Genomic DNA, 12,828 nt, shown 5'->3' with positions numbered 1-12,828 from the left:
GAGTGTTCTGCACACTCCAGTTTGCAGTTGCTAATAAATACCCTCACTGTTAATAACTTTGGCTGGAATCTTCTGTGACTTCTTTCTGCCTCAGGTTGCATTTTTTTCTTTAAAGTTTCAGCAGAGCAGCTCAGCAGTTTTTGAGAACCTGTATCATTGCCTAAGGAGCTCCTGACTCTGAGAGGAGACAAAATTCATCAGCTTTCCTGTGGCTGTCACAGTAGTACTCAAATATTAAATAAATGGTATTTGGATGGAGTATTGCTGAATTTTGGTTGTGAAAATCAGTCATAAAGACCTTGACAACTAAATGTCAGTGTAGACCTATCCCACCATTGCTGTGCTGGTGCAGAATGCTCTGGGGCTGTTTGTGCCCTATGGGTTAGATTCACAGAGTGATCATAGTGTCATGCCTCGATGCTGTAGCACCCACCTTTCAAGGATCTAACCCTCCTCAAGCTTTCACAAAGCAGGATGTAATAGGTAGGCAGCTTGCAGCATGAGGGAAGAGATGGGAAAGCCAATACAATGCAGAAGGACTGCCTATGCTACACGGTTGGACTTGATGATCGTACAGGTCTTTTCCAACCTTAGTGATTCTGTGATTCTGTGATAGAAAATGTAAAGGCCAGGATGCATTTGAAATGCAAGACTGCTGAGCTCTGCACAAAATGCAGAGGAAATGCTCAGCTTTTCCTGGCTGCTGGAGAGTTGCTTCTACTCAAGAGCATTTCTATGGACCTCTGCTCTTTCTGACCCTTGTATTCAAGGAAGGTGGTTATTGTTCGTCCTCCCTTCTACTGTATTAAATCTTCCCAGGTGGCTATTATGAAAAAAAGTCTGCTGGGACATCTCACAGCTCCCCTGGAGACCTCCGCAGGGCCGTGAGGGGACCAAGCCTTGGTCCTGGCTGTGGTACTCATTCCTAGCCAAGGCTGTTTCCTTTGGCCATGTGGATCTTCACATTTGTAGCGTGCTGTATGGGTTTTCGGGTAGAAGGGAACGTTCCCTGGAGATCACCAAGTCTCCCTTCCACGCCTAAATAAAAATCTCCTATAAGTAGTTCTTCCCTCTTTGTGGGTAAGGGAATCATCTTTGAGTAAACAACTGTGTATGCCCAGAAAAATGCTTATTAACAAATTACATTTGTTTCTCTCTAACACTGCCATAACTTTCTCAGTGAATTGATGTGGAGGAGTTTCTCTCTTGAATTGGCTCTCTAATTGCGCTGCTAACGAGGTAGGTAGGGCACCAGGGTAAATAAGCACTCGCAGGGTGGTCTGGTATTATGGCTGGAAATTACCTCCAGCTGCCTAACTAACACAGCGATGGTGAAGCCCGCAGTACAGACAAACATCTTGCTACTGCCCCGGATTTTAAGTTAGCTTACAAAAATGTGGACTTATGCAATATAAAAGACTTTCTAAGGTGTTTGACTTGATATTGCAGGGTATAACATTAGCACTATGTAGGTTTAATAAAGCACATAGGAAACAAAGATGAAGACCTCCTTTCTTTGAGCATCATTTGCCAATGAGCCACCATCATTAAATAGGGGTGTTCCTAGTAGGGATGTATAGAGATTGTTCCTAGACCTAAAACTGTTCATCAGCAGTGCAGCTGCTACATTAGATCATGGCTGATAAAATCTGTAGCTTGCACAAGAATCGACGTTATGTTTAAATGATGAAGAGAAGGCAGCCATAAGAGATCTGTTGCTCGGTCAGCTGGATCTGCTGTTTTTAAGTACAGCCAAATACAGAGTTAAACTCCACAGAAGAAGAAATAATGGCTGCTCTAGTGAAGTGCAATTTTTCCTCTAAAGGATTCAGAGGCCAAACAAGAAGAAGAAGAAACCTCAAGTTCTCTAATAGCTGAGAAGGCTAATGAGACTTTGGATAGCTAAACAGGGGATGCTGAGAAGGAGGCAGGAGCCGAGGCTGACATGCGTGTGCTATCTGTGGTCTTAGTATCCACGTATCACTGAGGATACTGAAAAACTGGGAAAGATGCAGAGAAGAACTGCAAAACTGGGCCAAGGACTAGAGAAGACACCTAATGGGGAGAGAGAGATTTAAAAAGCACTATTTGTCTAGCTTATAAAAAAGATTGAAAGGTCTTGATTACAGTGAATAACTATCTTCACAGAGAGAAAAGAGCTCTTTAATCTGGGGGAAAAGGATGAATCGTTGAAAGCTGAAACCAGATATATCTGAAGAGGAAATTAGGCAAAACACGTTAATAGTGAGGGTTGGAAACAAGCTGCTGAGGGAAGAGAAGGAGTCTGCAGTGCTTGGTGGAGATGTCATGATGCTTTTCTGAGAGAGACAATTTTCTTGTACACGTGCTGTGTTTCAGTCCATCCCAACAGGGACACAACTGGGTGAGATTTTAAGAGCTGTGATAAAACCTAGTTGTGTCTTCCAGCTTCAAGCTTTGGGATCCTGTATGAGCCGTCTGGAGGTACGCAGGGGTGTGCACACCAGCTGGGGGTCTGTGCAGGGAGAAGAGGCTCCTGTTTTCTCTCTCTCCTTTTCCAGCAGGACGGTCATGCCAGGAACCAGCACTGGGATTTACTCCTAAAAGCTTGGCTGGCTGTGTTTCCGAAATGCCTTGCAGCACAATGAACCCCTTGTTCATCTGACCTCACTGAAATTCTTCCTAACAAGCAGAGGGGATGGCAGGACATTGCGGGGTCAACCACACCGGCTTGCACTTGTCCCCGGCAGGGCAGGTGGCTCGAGGTGCTGAGCCAGGCTGGCATGACTCCAGTGGGTGATGCCTCCCTCGGGGGGATTATTTGGGAACAAAACCTGCCTCCTCATTCTGAGAGAGTTTTCCATCTGAAACTCAATACTTTTTCTTAACTGAAATACATTTTCTCTGCCCCCCCCCCCCCCCCCCCCATCTTCCACAGAGATAAACAATTATTTTTTCCCCAGCGGAGCAACAACATCCTTCAAGTGCCTATTAGAGAGCTTCGCCCTCACTTAGTTGGTGAGCTCAGCTGTGCACGCTCTGTCTGTGAGTCACTCCTGCAGCCTGGACCAGCCACGCTGTGCTGTGGCTATGCCTTTGCATCTAGGAAATGGTTTCTAATATAATTATAATATTTTCAGTGTACAGCAGGATTGAACTCAACAGGGCTAAAAGGCTCAAAATAAGGTGAGTATGATGTCACCTGTGGCAAAACAATAATTCCCACCTTCTTTGAAGCTGACTGTAGCTATTTTTTATTCCTTTAAGTTGTCAGTCTCATGGCAAGATGCTGGCAAAAATTAACTCCCACACTTGGCTTTGCAACAGGAAGGTGACTGCATCATAGACTGATGTTTCAGGCTTTCATAAATTTATCTTTGAGAAAATGCATCCCTTTAGCGAGAGGAGAGCTAGGCTGGAAATAAGCAGGGAATGTTAACACCCTATCAGACTAGGTTTAAGGAAGACATTTTTTATGATGAGGGAGGTGAAACACTGGAACAGGTTGCCCAGAGAGGTGGTAGATGCCCCATCCCTGGAAACATTCAAGGTCAGGCTGGATGGGGCTCTGAGCAACCTGATCTAGTTGAAGATGTCCCTGCTCATTGCATGGGAGTTGGACTAGATGACCTTTAAAGGTCCCTTCCAACCCAAACCATTCTATGATTCTATGATCATGGTGCTTCTAGACTTTTGCAGGTTGGAGAGTCCTTTACTCAACGTTTAAAGCAATTATCAAAATCTCCATATACTTGCTATAGAAGAGAGAAAATCTGAACAGTGCTAGCAATGGTGGAGCAGCCCTTGGAGAATAAAGACGTGTGGACTGTGGTTGAATTTGCAGTGCCTTGCATTATCCCAGACTGCATGTCTGGGACCCTTGAGGATTCAACCCTTGGAGGGAGTAAATTTCCTCCAGCTCATGAATGGTTCCCAAACAGTAATCTCCGCTGACAAGCTGCATATCACCTATGGATGCTCAGCAGGCAATTGCCTGGTCTCATGATGATATAGTAAGAAATCTAAGATCCTGCTTTCTTCTCAGCCCACAGTCATTCCTCCAGGACCCCTCACATATTTTCTTCCCATCACTTTCCAGGGAAAACAGCTGCTGTAGCTGCTCCTGGGATGCAAGAGTGCAGGTAGCTGAGTTACAAGGGAAAAAGCTCTTCCTTGAGCAGTATCACTCACTAATGTGTGGTTAAGCACAAAATATTTCCTGATTATTTTTTTTAAGGAGGTAGAGAGGGGTAACGAGCAGTAAAACTAACAAGTCAGTTATGTGTTTTCAAAAAGATGGAGAATGGGTTATTTGACGGAAAATTGGAAGGCTTGATTGCAGTCTGTTGTGAGCCTCTACCAGTTTGGCCATGGTATAATCCATTGACTTTTCTATAATTGCCCTAATTAAACCATCAGAAGTGAGGGGCAAATTAGAACCAAAGTCCATATTTGCAGGCAATTAAAAGCATAGCATTCTGGCTGGTAGAGATGAACATTTAAATCAGCTGATTTAACAACAATTAAACAAAACCTTGCTAACTTGTACAATAAAGAAATCAATAGAGAGATCAGGATAAAATACCTGGAACTGCCAAAGAGAAATGGAGAAGTGGAAATTAATGACAATTACAAACTGCCCCCCAAAAACCCAAAAAACCAATGTTTTTCACAGAAAAGAGCCTTCTAGGGAAACTACTCCATAGTAAAGTAGAGGAAAGGAAAACTTATGAAGACATTAATCAAGGTACAAGTGAAAAGAAAATGAGATGCTCCAGGGCAGAGAGATGACAGGAAGCATATCTGTGGCAATGAGGGATGATGGAAATCACACAGAGGGAAATAAAACAAAGGATACATGAGGAAAGGATGCAAGAGCTGCAGAACACCTACTCTGACAATATAGTCTTTTGCTCTCACTAAAAGAGAAAATCAATAAACTCTGTGTAGGAAGAAAAGCTTATTAAATGATTGACTGTCCAACTGCATATTCCTGTTGGCAAACACATTGCTCTGTGTGATAGATGGACACCAGGGTCAAGAGGTCATTCACTGAAGCGATCAGGCTTCATAAAATGTAGATTTGCAAAGAGCCGGGGCGGCGGAGCCCCAGTGAAGTTACTGCTGTTGGGGGATTTCTGTTCGCTGCAATACTGCGAGTTCATTTATGGAGCAGCGAAAGGGTTTCAATCAAGGGAGAAGTGGGAGGGACTCTCACAGCTTTGGCCCGGGGTTTGCCGGACCTGCGCACGCCCGTGACCGGCCATGCTGCAGCGCCTGCCCTGGGAGCAGTGAGAGCCAGCGGCCACGGTGGGCTGCGCTGGGTCACCAGCACTGGTGGCTCACTCCCTCAACCCTGCTCTCACGACATGGAACCTGGCGGTACAAATGGGATGAAACCATAATGCTGTAATTCTTTGCATTGAAGGAATGTCCTAGCCCACCACCAGGAAAGGACTCATGAATGCTAGAGTCATAGGGGTTTGGGTTGGAAGGGAGCTTCAAAGATCACCTAGTCCAACCCTGCTGCCGTCAGGTCAGGTTGCTGAAGGTCACCCTTCATTTGGCACATACCAAAGCAACAATAAAATGCCTTCTTTGAAGAGACCCTCTGTTTCTCCCGCTGTCAGGCGGCAAGCTGTAGCTTGATTCAGTTTTTGCTCTCCCTGTTGTTGGCTGTGTTACCGGCAGGTCCCTGGTCCCATCAGCATCAGCCCATTACTTCCCTATGCTCCCTGCCCCATCACCTCCCCAGGGCTTCCCCGTGGGTCAGTGACTTCTCCTCTCCCCCACGGTGTTACTGGCCCCTTTTTGCAAGATGAAATGCAGAGCTCGCTCGCTCACCTGAGAGCAGCAGACTGTAAGACTTCAGGAACGTGCATTTCATCCGTAACCGCGCAGCTGAGCTAACCAGCCTGAGGCACCAAGAAAGCAGGGTCCTGCAGGACCAGGTCACAACCCCAGTGCCCCAGCCTCCCCTCCAATACGGCGCCTTCTTCTGAACCGAGGTGACAGGATTGTACCCCAAGGGAGCTCAAGTAGATTTCAATGTACCTGCAGCCCCTCACTGCATGGTCCCGTGCACAGCGGGGTGGAATTTGGTGAAGGCACGAGAGCCGGAGATGGCGGCCACGGAAATGTCACTTCCCACAGCCAGGCCCTCCCGTAGCTTCCCTCCTCCCCTGTGTTTCTTTGCCAGCATAACTTACACCAGCAGTAAGATTTCTGTGTCTAACCAATGCAAAGCATTTGCATTTTATTAAGTGCTTCTCACATTAAATAATGCCTCATTCAATTTTCTTTCTGGAATAGGTATTTCTTTTAATTTTTTTAAGCATACCCATTATTTTTTTCTTTTGGAGGGGAGATGGGCGTGCTCTGACTCTCAGGGGCAAGACTGAGATCCTGGATGCTCATTTTAGACTGATGGGGAGCCGTCTTTGAGGACAGGCCACCAGTGCCTGTAAATCCCCAACTCCCAAATGCCGCACGTTTACTGCTGTGGATTGGGATCTACCCAGTTTGACCTCAATGAGCAAAATGTTTTTCTGCTTTTTTTTTAGAGTTTTGGGTTGGAGAAAGCACAAAGTGTGGTTTTTTTTTATTTTCCTGGAATATGAAGCGCTGGATCAGGCTTATGAACTCTTGGGGCTACTTCTGCTTCACTTCAGTCTGAGGAATGACAGGGGATCAAACTATGCTTTGGTCCTTTGGATATTAAAAATTTATTTAGAGATGTTTTCTCCGTCTCAAATTACTGTCAAGAAAATCTTGTTGTTTGTTGCCTGCAAATTGTGGAGAATTTTTACATTCCAGCATATTTTCTCCTGAATGCTGACAGATTAGAAAAAATCAAAATTACTATGTACATTAATAATAGAATACACACATAAAGATAACCTTGATGTATCTAAACTTTGTGCATATTCCTCTAGATTGCTATTAGATTTTGTATGTGAATGGATTAAACCCAAGAAAAATATTGTGAACTAAATTTAAATTTAAATCTTTTTTCAAAAAAATAAAAAGAATTTGTATCAGTAAGTCAATCATGATTTGTAAGCAGTCTTTGTTTTCAACCATCAAAAATAATCTTTCTATCTGCAAAGAATGCATTTGTAACCTTAAATAGTTGATACTATTCAAATTAGTTAGAGCTTAGCAACCTCTTCCTCAAGTCATAAATTATTTGTTTTTCTAACAGAAAGCAAAGCTTGATTTTATTTTACTGTGCCTACACAGCATCATCCCCTTCATATTATGTTTATTTAGAAAGAGAAATGAAAGTTTTTCTTTTGTTTCTTCTGGAAAAAAATGTATTTGGGGAAAAGAGAAAAACAACAATACTTCTATCAAAGTTAGCAGGAGTCCCAACAGGGAAAAAAATGTCTCTACTTATAATTTTTTCATTTCTTTTGCATTTTTAGTTGTGTTTAGAAGCAATGCTATCTATGATCCATGCATATGACACACTTGTTGAACCATGAAAATCAGTGCAAAGAAGAAAGGTCAGCGGCGGGCTGTCTCTTATGTCAGCCAGCCTCGCTGATGTCTGCTGTGTGATTTAATCATCTGCTTGCTCAAGTACCAAATTTCCTTGGGATTATTCAACCATTGTGAGCTTTCTACAAGAGTCACATACTGAGAAAACACATCACATGCAGCGGATCAGCTGGGAACCTTGCTTGAGGTAACCTGTCGAAACCAAAGTCGGGAAACCAAGTGCCAGACATGTGGTTTGAGAAAATTATTTTCCAAATTCAGTTACGTAACCAAGATGTACAAAGCTTATCCACAAGTTATTCAGATGCCAGAGCCTTTCAAATTATTTGCCTACTGACACAGGTTAAATCAATTAGGGCTGTACTAAATTGCCTTAGTTAGTTGGTCAGATACATCACGGGGGCAATTTCTCTGGAATTTGATTGATGTGATGCCAGGGAGGAAGCTTGCCTTGGAAAGTTACGGGAGGCTCAGCTGTTCAGCTGCTATCTGGTCTAGCTATAGAGACGGAATATTTAGTAAATGGCACGATCTAACCCTTGAAGAAATTGCATTGGGGCAAGAGACTGGTTTTAATGAAATCAGTGCAATCACAGAGACAGATCTGGCCTGGTCTCAGCCCGGGGTAGTTGCTGCCACCTACGCAGAGCAACGGTGTACAGTAAGTCAGTGGAGAAAGAAGTTCTTCAGACATTTTCTCTGCAGCAATACTGTATGACAATAGTTTGCGCTATCACTTCCAGAATGACAGATTAATCTAATTTTGGGGGAAAAGCAGAACTGACACTGACGGATGAACAGGCTGCAGGAGGGGCTGAGAGCAGGGTGTTAATCCTATTGCTGCATCTGAGCCGAGAAAGGACCTCATCCTCCAGCACTGATGACTCAGCAGAGGGCAGATATTAAAGGAAAGGTCCTGTTCTGTTTACCTAAAAACTTGGCTCTGGGAATTTAGTTTGCATGAAGGATGCAGGATCGAGCCCTCAGTTATGGCTGCAAGGTGTTACGAGCTCCCCTGCTCCCTCTCCTGCTCCCGAGAAAAACCCCACAGAAAACAGGGTTCCCCCAAAAGCGCTGCATTTCTCATTTGAAGAACTGCCATTTGAAATCTTTAATTTTTCAATTTTCTTTGTAACAATGTATTACCAGATGCATTTGATGCCTTATTTAACTTGGTTTCCACACATCGTCATGTTCATGAAATGTCTTTGTCTTTCAGTGAGGCAGATGCAACCACAAAATCTTGCTCTTTGGCTTAATTTCCAACTACTTGTCACATTTGTTTTTCTAAATACAGGCCAGCCTGCTAAACGTACTTAATAACTTATAGTTTTCAATGCTTATTGCCCTTACCCAAAAGGCTAACTATTTTCTTCGGCTCATTGGGAGCCCTGCAGAGGAAAAGACTGAAAACTGCCAAGATCAGGAGGAATTGCAGGTTAAAGTTTACGTTGTGCTGTTATTTAAGTAAACAAAGGTAAATTCCAGCAGGAGGGATGAATTTAGACCACATGCAGTGTGTCTTTACTGTGATGAGGTAGAGCTGGAATGGAAATCTTCTCTTCCCATCGCCAGGAGGGACTGAGCAGGAGTGATGCGAGAGGCTGCGGAGGAAGGTTTACCAGAGGGTGCTGGGATGGGTAAAGAAACAGCAGGAAAAGCCCCGGTAGCAGCCACAGCTGTGGCATATGGAGCATTCACACAACCTGCCAGAGTAGGTGTTCATGCTGGGGCCTGGGGTTGGGTCTACACCAGTAGATGAAAACAGGCCAAGTCCTGCTCTCTACTCCTGAGGGCAAGCGGTACAGCATGGCATGCATCCTCCTCCAGCCCGGCCTCCCTGCAATCCCCTCCACCCAAAATGACCTCCTCCCTAACGCCTAGCAGCTCTGGGCCACGTTATCACCCAAACCATGTCCCAGACATTACTATCAAGAGTGAGTCAAAAATGTGCCAGGGAATGCACCAACATTACGCTAACAGCCTGGACAACCGGGGACAGTCCTTCAGCCCTTGTTCATGTACAGCTTATTAATACAGTTGTAGCCAGGGAGCCCAAACTAGCTGTGGAAGATGTGTTTGCCCCTCTCTGATGGATGAGTTGGATGATGTGCCTTTGTATTTCGGTTTCTTTCACACTGGGAGGAAGGTTGCAGAGTTCATTAACTGCTTAAAAAATAGGAATCTAATCAAAACCAACCCTCCAGGCCAGTGGATGAAAACAGGTATATCCAGGTGGTAGTTCATCCCCAGAGCGCTGTGGATATCTGATATCCACTCAGAAATCTCAAATGGCAGTGGGCACTTAAATGTGGGCACCTGATATGCATCCCATGAAAGATGAGCTGACTCTATGCTCTGCTCTCCATTGACAAGTACTGACTAGATCTCCCTTGATACAAGAGCTTAGGTACCTCACATATGCAGACATCTACATACAGGTGTCGTCTTCTGTATCTGAATTCCGTCTGAGGTGTGCTAGTGGCTGTGTTGTCATTGGCCGTGCTATTGCAGGCAAGACATACTGGGGATGCAAATGAAGATACACCTACGTTGCAGCTATCTGGTAATGTGATTGCAGCTTGTAATCAAGGATAAATGAGGATAGCTGTGGCCTATCCTCTATCTTGCGAGACTTACAGCAGTGCAGGTGCAATGATGTATGTGTCATTCACCACTATTATCCAGCATCCAGCTGGATTGATTTATGGATACGTTTAGCCTGTGCTACTGCTTCTCCACTGCTGTGTCTGATGGCCCTTCTGTGTGGAGTTTGCTTGCATCTCTGAATCGCAGTGGAATTGAAGTCCCCAGACTGGGCTGAAGAACTGGGCTCCAACCATAATTCAGATCTCATGGTCATATAACTCAGTATTTCTGCTCAGGTCAAACAGGGAGAGAAGCAGAGCTGGCCCCACTGGATGTGTGAAGCATTGGCCAAGAGGGATACAGCTGTAATCAGGTCGCTGGCGTGATGTGCTTGAAACCAGCGTATGGGCTCCAAATCTATACCACGTTGGGTACTGCTGTCTGAGCCTTGCCTGAACTTGTGGGAGATGTACCATAGTAATTGCAAGGAAAATACAGGAGTGTCTTCTGAAGTTTATTAAAATGTGATTGAACTGTGAGAAATGAAGAGGAAAAAACCAGCTTCTTGAACAGAGCAGCCCTGCTGTTCGGGAAAGTAAAAGTAAAGCCCAGAATGGAGTGGGAGATATATACAGGGAGACACCGCTACAGATATTTTAAAATAACCATGTGGAAAGAATGGAGAATGAAACTGCAAAATGAACTGTAAACAGAACAAATTTACATGAAGCTGAACAAAACCAGGGATGTTAGACTCACTATCTTTATCTTGTGTGAAGGTTTTATTGTGCCTTCAGGATAAAAAGGAGCTTGAAAGGGTTATATATCTCATGAAACACATCTGCTGAGCTTCTAATGGTTATGCTGCAGGTAGAAGACATTGCTTATCAAAGCCTAAATAATGTTCTCGCTTGCACATATAAAGAGGAACCGTAAAGTCTGGGAGTGGGATTCCCCAAAGCAGGTTCACACTGGAAAAATACCTACTCATTCACTGCTGGCAGGGCTAGGAGTCTACGACTAATTCTGCATCAATTAGGTTACAGATCTGCTGTTAATCTATACACAAATCCTGTGGGTGCATTAATATCCCTTAGTGCTTAGAGAGAAATAAAGCAAGATACAGACAAAACTGATAAATTATTGTTTTCTATTCATTGTCTACGCTAGTGATCATAATGACACTGTTCCTTGGCAAGGTTTGGGATAAATGAGCCAGTCACATTCCCTTTCACTCTGGAAATGTCCCAGGGCTTAGAATTTTCTCAGGTGAGTTTAGTGCTTACAGAAAATATTACACTGACAGCCTTGAAAAATTAAGTCTTTGTTTCCAAAGAGCAGAAGCATGCCCAGCAGAAACAGATTTCTCCACAATTTTCCATCAATAGGCTGCCAGATGTTCTCTGCAAAATGGGATTTTCCATGTGAGAGACTCAGCTCCCATGCCTCTTGTTAGCAGCAGAAGGGACATCCTTGTGTCTTCTGCAGACCCTCCTCAATGGAGCAAGGTGGCAGCTGTGCTCCTCACCATAGGGCACCCAGACGCTGCATGACAGAGAGGATGTATGTGCATATTTGTGCTCGTGCTCTGCTGCCTGGACAATGGCCTCCAGCATCTTCCCCACGTGAGCCTGATGACACTGGAGCCGCCACCGACACCATAGCCCAGCCTTCTCTCTGTCTTCCCCATTTTCCCTGGTGGCCCCGAACCCCGCAGGCTGTCTGTTTTCCGTCCAGATCTCTTGGTATAGCCCTGCTCTATAATTTCCCTGCTCTCTGTACATGTTCGCAACCATCCTATTTGGTTCAAGTCCATGACAGATAGGGCTGGATTCAATCCAGTGAATCAGCAGCTTGACTTGCCATTTATGACACACCTTTTCCAGGTTCTCAACACACCAGTACCAGATCTTGGCTCTAAAATTTTTGCTATAGAGCAACCATGCTAGGAGGTGTTACAAAATTCTGCTCCAGGTACCTGGAGCACAAAAAGGTTCTTTTTAACATTTACCTGTGATGTTCCACATTCCTGTTCATCCAAGAGTAAAACAGCACCAAGGAGTTTCTCACATGACCAATGGGGTATCATACCATGTATTTGGCAGGCTTGCCTGCTACCCCTCAATGGTTTTTTGTTACTCAGTTGCCTCAGTGGGTTTAAAAATATTTTAATTGATTTAAATACATTCACATCATTTCTGTAATGGTTTTTAATTGTGTAATTAGTGTAAAGACACATAATCATGTAATTAGGCTGTGTAATTACAATGTGTAATAATATTGTAGTGCTGTTATACACATCCTTTTTAAACACAGAGGGAAAACATACATGCATATAACTCCAAAACCATAACTATGAATCCCTGAGTGTCTGTACATATTTCCTTACATATATTCCAGTTTTCCTTCTGCAATCATGGAAGTTTAAATACCGGAATATATGCTATTATAAGGCTGCTGGGGAGACACTGGATATTTTTGAAAATAAACTCCATTAAATTGTGTGGTGCCAACATGAAATGGTCGTGCTCAGGTGGGGCATGTCTAAAGGCAGATGTTGAGGAAAAATGAGTGAATTTAGCTGAAGACGTGATTATAATGCACACTTAATTCCTGTGTGGATGCCCTTACTGCAAAGGATAGCGGTGCTTTTATCATGTGTCATAACTCTCCTTTTCTTATGGTGGAAATGGATGCTGGCCTGATCCAGCTCTCCTTGAGGTCAGTGAAAAAGCTCCCAGTGGCTTTGGCAGGGTA

Source organism: Gavia stellata, chromosome 4, assembly GCF_030936135.1.
Source record: "Gavia stellata isolate bGavSte3 chromosome 4, bGavSte3.hap2, whole genome shotgun sequence".
Lineage (NCBI taxonomy): Eukaryota > Metazoa > Chordata > Aves > Gaviiformes > Gaviidae > Gavia > Gavia stellata.
The sequence above is the reverse complement of the archived record's forward strand: the minus strand, read 5'-3'. Positions refer to the sequence as shown.